The 8,873-nt window shown below is 30.5% G+C and overlaps 2 pseudogenes; both read right to left on the reverse strand.

The window, feature by feature from the left end:
• Nucleotides 1-4,155: 4,155 nt before the first annotated feature.
• On the reverse strand, nucleotides 4,156-4,844 carry LOC149527495 (receptor-like protein 9DC3; annotated as a pseudogene).
• An 18-nt stretch (nucleotides 4,845-4,862) lies between these two features.
• LOC110410243 (uncharacterized) lies at nucleotides 4,863-6,352 on the reverse strand (annotated as a pseudogene).
• Between the last annotated feature and the right edge of the window lie 2,521 nt (nucleotides 6,353-8,873).

The raw sequence follows: 8,873 nt of genomic DNA on the forward strand, positions 1-8,873 counted from the left end.
TTGTATTCTTCAAACATGGCCTGCTTCCAAAAAAGGTCTTTGAAGGCTTGTGTAAAACTGGTAAGTACCAAAGGTCCAAGAAAAGGATGTTTTGTGACAGTATATAACTGCTTAGGCTTAACAATGTTATTTTGAGACCATGTAATGATTGGATGTGTTCATTGAGACGAATTTGTCATGAAGATTAAAGTAATAGATATTGAATTACAAGGAGTTAAGGAAAAGGATGGTTGTACCTGATCTTGAGTTGAGAATCTATCACCTATAGTAGCCACTTGCAAATTGTCAGAATTGGAAAATGATGGAGAAGTAGTTGGAACAAGATCTAAGTCAAAATAATCTATTGTAGGATTCTAAGCTATCTTTGAACTATCAAAATTTTATATGCTAAATGAGGAGAAATGAGCAAATGGAAATTGGGTTTCATGAAATATAACATGTCTTGATATAAAAACCTTGTTAGATGAAAGGTCAAGATAGAGATATGCACTTTGATTTCTGAAGTACCCAAGAATAAACATGGTTTAGACTTACTTTGTAATTTGTGTGCATTGTATGGTTTAAGCCAAGGATAGCATAGATAGTTGAAAACTTTGAGTTTAGAATAGTTTGGATCTTGATTAAACAATACCTATTATGAACATTTACCTTAAAGTGCAAAAGATGACAATTTGTTTAATAGATAAACAAAAGTAGAGAAGGCATAAAACCAATAAGATAATGGTAGAGATATTTGATGAAGAAGAGTGAAACTTATTTCAACAATGCTTTGATGTCTTCTCTCAATAATTGCATTGTGTTGGGGTGTGTGTGGTGGTGTTTGAAGGTGTTGAATGCCAAAAGAATTGAAAAAGGATGTCAACTTTGAGAATTCACCTCCACAATCAGAGTAAACGGTAGCAATTGAAGTTTTGAAATAATTCTCTAACAAGGCTTTGAATTTAGGGAATAAAAAGTAAAAATCATATTCATATTTCAAAGGATAAAGCCATGTGTATCTTGAATAATGATCAACAAAGGAAATATAATGCATATAACCATTAATAGGAGGAATGTATACAAGTCCCCAAACATTAGTGTGTATAATATCTAAAGGACATTTGCTTACTAAACTGGAAGTAAAAAAAGGTAGTTTATGCATTTTATTATAGCAACAAAAATTATAAGTGATAAGTGTCTTTGTTGCAATAGAAGGTAAAGAAAAAGATTTAAGTAGAAATTTCAAGACTTGGGAAGAAAGATGTCCAGCCTTCCGATGCTAAGTAGAGATGTCAGCTTTGAGTCCTAGGAAAACAAGGGTAGAAGGTTTGATGAAGGGTTCCTTATCTTAAAATGAATAAACTCCATTCTTATTTAGGCCTCATGCAAGTGGTTTCTTAGTGTGAAGATATTTTACTAAGAAAGAAGGAAAAAATTCAATGGAAACTTGATTAGAATCAATGAATTTTGATACTAATATGAGATTGGATAGTGCTTGTGGAACAAAAAAAACATTATTCAAAGAAAAAGAATGAAATGAGGGTGTAATAAAGGTTGAACCAATATGGGAGATAGACAGACCAATACCGTTACCAATTTATAAGCAACCAGGGGCATTATATTCCACAAACAAGTCCAAATTCTGTAATTTGCTAGTGACATGATGAGATGCATCAGAATCCACTAGCCAATTTGTTATGTTTTCAGTGTTAACATGATTGGCTTGAGGAGTAAGTTGTCGATGCCTAAGTTTGAAGCAGTTTTTGGTAGAATGACGTGGTTTGTCACAAAACTAACACTGAACTTTAGAAGTGGTTTGTGAGGTATGCTTAGAAACTGTATTTTGAGGCAAAGATACAAAATTAAACCTAGTGAAATTTCCATTACAAGACTGTTTGGACTTGAAAGAAGGGGATGCAATAGCTAACTTAGTGACAACGTGAACAGAATGTATGTTTAACTCTAAAGAAGTGTCTTGTTTCTTTAGTAGTTCTTCATAATCTGAAAATTTGTCTAACAACTCTTCAAATGAAATATAGGACTCTCAAGCCCTTACATTAGCAGTAATCTCCTTGAAGTCAATACCAATGCCATTCAAGGCATGGATAACTAGCTCCTCTTCACTCACAAGGGAATTTACCAAAGCTAATTCATTTGCAGCGCTTCTAAGATTTTGAAAATACTTAAATACTAACCTTGTTCCTTTAGGCTTGGTGAGAATGTTCTCTTAAGTTCATCATCTTGAACCTTGATTTATTTACATATAGATTGTTAATCATATTATAAGCATCAAAAGAGGTTTCAATTAAGGTAAAAAAAGGATGACACTTTCAGTAGCAGAGGAGATTATGGCATGAAGAAGAAATTGATCTTATCTTGTCCAATGATCAATGGCAAGATTGGACTTGTAGAAGGATTATTACCTTCTTGAGGTACCATGGCAAGAGGACAAAGGAAGGTTTCATCCACATATCCTAACAATTTGTAGCCAATAAAGAGGGATTTAAATTAGGTTATTCATGAAAAAAATTGAAGGAGTGAGCTTAAAAAAAAGATAAGCAGTTGTATTAATGGTAATTAATTGTATTTGTTGGTTTGAGTAAAGAAGCGTGGGATTTAAAGAAACCATAGGAGAAAAGGTTATGTTATTGGAGTTTGGTTAGGCCATGGGTTGTTTAGCTATGCTCGATGGAGCTTGAGGCTTTGATACCATATGAAAAGAGATGAAGAAAAGTAATATTGAAGATGAAAGAAAGGATTGTTCATTTGCATTCAATTTCAATGTATTTATAGTACAAGTATAGGATTGGATAGATTGTTACTAAGATAAAACATTATCAAGTTATCTTATCTAAGATTGAGCTAAAGATAAAGCTTTTCTAATCTAAGTGTGTTTAACTCTATTTGACACTTCCTTCTTGCTTTTGAGTGTGACTTGATTGGAATATCATTTGTTGCATGTTCATCCTACTAGAAGATATGTTGTTCTTTTAATATGTTGGACTATCTTCTTAATGCATGTTTATCTTATCAGAGGATATATTGACCTCTTGAATAAGAGGAGTGATTCCTCTAATACTAAAATCCTTTCTTGTTATAATTTTCAAATTCTGTGTCTCTAGGTTTCTCTATGGTTTGGAAAAGAACCAAAAAAACAACTAAACAAAATGATGAGATAAAGCATGCATGTGTTATCTTTTTTGTCTTCATATTTCCCCCTTACTTTTTCCATGGTTCCTAGTCTTGCGAAACAAAGCTTCCTTCTCAAGTCACTAGGTGATAGCTTGCATGGTTCTCCAATTAACCCCAAAGGCTATGTCCATTTCCAATCAGTCAAATCATTTTCTTAACTATGTAAAATTGAACTTAAACACAACAACAAATGTTTATTTTAGTAATTCTTCATATTAAGTTTGTGGTGGTATTTACAACATTTTAGAGCATTTTCAAATGAAGTATCCTTTAAATATTCCTCTTGGATACCTTAATACTTGAATGATCATCAAAGTTAAAGCTTATTTGATTATCCAACTCAAAATTCTTTTATTTTAAACATAAATTGAAAAGCATATTAGAGACAGAGCGGAAGACAAAAACTAGACATTTCCAGCTTGAAAAGCCTACTAAAAACATTGAAGTCTAACAGAAAAACATTTTAACAAAATAACGTCAAAAGCTTAAGAAAAACCATAGTTTGCTTCAATGATTTGTACTTTTTTATATAAATGATTTGGAAAAGTAACCTTTCTAGTTTTCTAATTGGTGAACGTAATATCCTTTTTTAAGAGATAATGTTTTAACATTGGGACAATGGTAGCTGTATTTTCCATATAATAGAATGAGGTTCTTTTGTATCAAGGCACGCAAAAATAAATGATCAAAAGTAAATTGCAAGAGATGTCATGCATTAAGCGAAGGTACCACACTTCACTGCCATGTATTTGTTGATGAAACACATGACTATTTTATTATAGCAATTACTCTGAATTATAGTAAAAGCCAAAAACAAGTACATGATTTCATGACCATGGACTAAAAGCAATTGGAACTAAGTGCAAAGAAACACAAGTTGCAATAACTTCCAAAGTCATGAATTCATGACCATGGATTGAAAGCAATTGGAACTAAACACAAAGAAACACAAGTTATAATAACTTCCAAAGTCAACTGCAATAACTAGCTCCATGAGTATTTTCTTTCATTTAGATGATATTTCACTTGAAACAATGTCATACCATTTCGGTCCACCATTTCTGAATGTGGCATATTCGGGAATGACTTCAAATATCAGTATGCATTTATAACCTATCAACATAACTTACAAGTCAAAATTTATCTTAGACTCTAAGTCATTTGCCTCTTTTAAGAATGATGAAGATGATTGTTCCTTCCCATCATTGTTGCAAGATCTTGACAATGGACAGCCACATAGTCCCAAGTTTTCTTCATACGAACCATTTTCAAATGTACTGAACTGTTTGCCTTGAGGATTTGGTCCCATGAGTTGGTTATGTGAAAGATTTAAAAAGGCAAGAATTGTTATATTTTTCTATTCATTAGGAATTTTCCCAGTAAGCTTGTTTAAAGAGAGGTCTAATCATTCAAAATTGTAAAATTTCCCATTAATGTAGAAATATAACCATTATGGCTGTTATGAGAAGGGTTGAGTCTTATAAGTGAATTAAGCTTTTTAATAACACTTGGAATCTCTTGATGAAATTATTATTTGAAAGGTCGATGCTTGTAAATGCTGTCGAGATATAAAGAAGTTCAATGTAAATTCCTTTGATTGTCAAATCAACATAATAAGGATAATATCTTTGATACGTATATTGCAAAGAACTTTGTTGTTCACTAAGATTCATCACCCTCATGTTTTTTATTATACCTTTGTAAAAAGGACCAGTGAATTCATTGGTAGCAAAGTCAAGAATCCATAACTTAGGAAAAGGATAGAGGGTCTTGGAACTCCGTAAAACACCACACAGTTTGTTTGACCGTAAAACAAGAACTTGTAATTTGGACAGAGTATTTAGCCAATAAGGTAATGCACCATTTATCTTGTTGTTGTCGATATCCATCATTTCTAGGTTTCTACAATAGGCCAAGGACTGTGGTAAGGACCCTTCAAATTTGTTGCCATTAAAGTTGACATTCCTCAACCCATAATCCTCACCAAAAGTTTCAACGATGGTTCCATGAAAACTATTCATCCGTAAATTTAAGATTGAAAAATGTTTGTTGAAGTTTCTTAAACATAATGGAATGATTCCAGTTAAGTTGTTATGAGTTAAGTCTATAACTTTGACAAAACTTGTATCGCAAATCAAAGAAGGAATTTCTACAGTCAAGTTGTTTGATGAAAGATCAAGTTGTTGAACATGAGGCAAAGATACTAGAGCATTTGGAATTTCACTGATAAAGTGGCTGTTGAAAAAATGAAGAGCATCCAAGCTTTTCAACTCATTTATGAGTTCTAGGATCTCACCAAATAAATTATTATAACAAAGATCAAGTTCAACAAGCTTTTTGTGGCAAAAAATGGATCTAGGAAGCAAACCTATAAGGTTGTTGCAAAAAAGGAAGAGGTGTTGACGATTGCTGAGGTTTCCAAACTAGGAAGGAATTTCTCCACTGAGAATGTGGGAGCCAAGATCAAGATGATTCAAAGAAACTAAACGAACAATTTCTTGTGCAATTTTGCCAGAAAGGTTGTTATGGCCAAAGTAAATCCATTTTAAGCTTTTCATTTTGCTTAATGCACATGGAATTTGGCTAATGAATTTGTTATAAGCAAGAGTCAAGATTTGCAAATTACTGATGTTTGATATGGTGCTTGGAATTCTCCACACCAAATAATTGGCACCAAGATTAAGTTCTTTTAGTTTGAACAAACTCTAATTTGTGTTAAAATTTTTCTTGAAATAAAGTTATTCCAAAGATTCAATATTTCCAGTGAAATTGAACAGTTTGGAACTATATAAGTCAAATAGTTGTTACTAAGATTAAGATTTTGCAATGACATAAAAGAAACCAAGTCACAAGGAATTTCACTAGAGAAATCATTGTTAGAAAGGTCGATCCTCTTAATCTTTGTCAAATGAAAGATTGAGGATGAAATTGCCCCGAAAATATTTTTCTCAATGGGCTCAATTACTTTGACCCTTCAAATATTGTTGCAAGTGATTCCATGCCACCGACACAATGGGGTAGAGGAATTCCAGTTGAAGAGGAAGCCAGATGGATCTTTGATTTAAGATTTGAAGGATAAAAGTAGCTCGAGTCTATCACCCTGAGACAAGTTAAAATTTAGTATGAATAAAAACATGAACATTGACAATAGTGAATGTGCTTTAGCTATTTTATTTAACATTTCACAATAAGATTTTTTAGCAGCGAATAGATGCCTTGAGCTTGGAGACTAAAAATAATTAATACAAGACCAATAATCTTGGCTTCAAAGTTTAGGATACCGAACTGCTTAAAAGACAAACCAACTTTCAACTTTGAAATGAACAGAATCAAATGTGCATGAATCTGATAACCATGCTAGCTCTTAGAAGAACATGGATTTAGATTAGAAAAAAGTGTTTGTGAACTATTGAGGTGATGATATTAGTAAGGTCGGCTTTTAGGTAAAGCCAACCAAAGTAGGGCTTTAGGCTCTAAACTTATAGAGATCCCATAATTTTATAATAATATAATTAATTATATTAAAAATATATAAAAATTGAGATAATTAATAAAATATGTATTTAATAATTTTCAATCTATTCTTTTTCCTATATATAAAGTCATTTGTTTTTTCAATTGATAATATGTACTTTTCAATTCTTCTTTCCTCATTTGCTATTTTTTCCTTTAACTTCAATTTTCCTGTAAAGAATACACAAAAAATTTATTATGCTATTATCTTGATAAAGCCATGAGCTTTATTTAGAATTGTTTACTTATAATGTATATTAGATTAAGAAATTTTTTCACTTTGAACAATTTAAGATATATGAAAGTATTTTTGATTTTCTATTTAGTGGTAAAAACTTGAAGTCATTAGATGATAACGGTTTAAAAGAATGTTGCCTTAATCTTAAATGTTCCTTAAAATATAACAACTATTCTAATATTGATGGTTTTTACTTATTTTCAAAACTAAAAATTTTAAAAAAAATTATACTAATAAAAGATAACAGTCCAATCAACATACTTAATCATTTAAGAATATTTGATTTTTTTTCTAAATGCATATATTCCTTTTAGAATAATGTTAACAATTTCAGTAAGTATTGCTTTAGGAGAAAAAAGTTTTTCAAAACTAAATTAATAAAATTTTATTTAAGATCAACAATGTCTTAAAAAAGTTAAATGGATTGGCTATATTGTCAATTGAAAAAGAAATATTAGAAGAACTTGATTATAAAAGTTTAATTAAAACTTTTGCATCTCAAAAAGCTAGAATAATAAAATTTTAATAAAATTTTTTTTCTTAATTTCAATAAAAAAGGCCTCAATTAATTATTTCACTTTAGGTTTTTAAGATAATTGAGTCACCCTTGAATATTAGGGTGGGGAGTGGTAGATATTGAATGTATAGAGATGGTCGTCAAGGCTCTTAAACATTTTATAGGGAAAAGATTAAATTGAGAAGCTCATGATAACACGTGAAAGGATTGCATGCTTTTCTAAGTTTTGATTTTTTGCTATTTAATTTTTTTTTAAAAAAATTAAATTCAAAGTCAAAAGTAAAAACTTGCAAAATGAATAAAAATAGAAGATAAACAGTAAAAGGCAAGTAGTAAAAATATCAATTAAATTAATCTTTATTGCGTCACTTACATTTTAATGAAAAAGAAATTCAATTTTGAGGTTTAATATCATATACATTTGATTAAGGCAAAATTCAATTTTTTTGTACTTAATTGATAATTATTCATGTAGAAGGTCTCGATTGAATTCCATCGTCTAATGATGTATATACACATATAATTTTTTTTTTGAAAATTACATAATTTATTACTTGATGCCGTAATAATAATAGAAATAAAAATAACATGAAATAACCCCAAAACTTCTATCCTGAATTTAGGGATATCGAGGACTCTAACACTTGAATATTAGACCAAAAAGCTAAAAGTAATGAATTGCAACAGAAATCTATACTGCAGATTTGCTTTGAGATGAAGCACACAAATTAATATGGATAAGTCTCCTTGGTCTTCTTACTTGAACCCTTAATCATGGGCTACAATCTATTTTTATATTCACATTAATCTCACATCCCAATCATCCCTAACCTTGTCTCATAAAAATTGTGTACCTGGGTAATCTTATTTTCTATTTTGTCAAAAGAATTAACTTGTTTATGGCGTATCAAACTCAAATACATTCAAACTTAAGCAAGCAAATTTGTAGATGTTAGATAAAGAATGAAAGGAGATTTTGAAGGTGAAAGTAGAATTTTAAAGAACGTAAGAAGAGAGATGCAGGTAAAAGTAGAACTCAAGCACTTGGGTAAATTACCTTTATCTCTTTAAGTTTTAATTTTAATTCACTTTAAATTTATTAGTATTACAAATGAACACTCCATCCGAGAAATGCAAACGCCGTTGATAATTTTGTTAAATGACTAATATACCCATCACACTTTCTGTTTTTTTATTTATTGAGAGCTTGTAGATTTTTTTTTCTTGCTCAATGTGAGCTTGTAGATTTGACACCCATCAAGGCTAATACTGTTTTGGTTTTCAATCTAAATCAGATTTGAGAGAGCATCTTGGCTTCTCTTAAAATGCAAGCTTTCACTTTAACCTTTTTTTTAATTTAAAATAAAACATCATAAAATAACTTAACACAATTGAACCCAATATAATTTAATTAAATAAAATAGATGGCTAAAG

Source organism: Theobroma umbraticum, unplaced genomic scaffold (genome assembly GCF_002168275.2).
Source record: "Theobroma umbraticum cultivar Fairchild unplaced genomic scaffold, ASM216827v3 scaffold_56.0, whole genome shotgun sequence".
Lineage (NCBI taxonomy): Eukaryota > Viridiplantae > Streptophyta > Magnoliopsida > Malvales > Malvaceae > Theobroma > Theobroma umbraticum.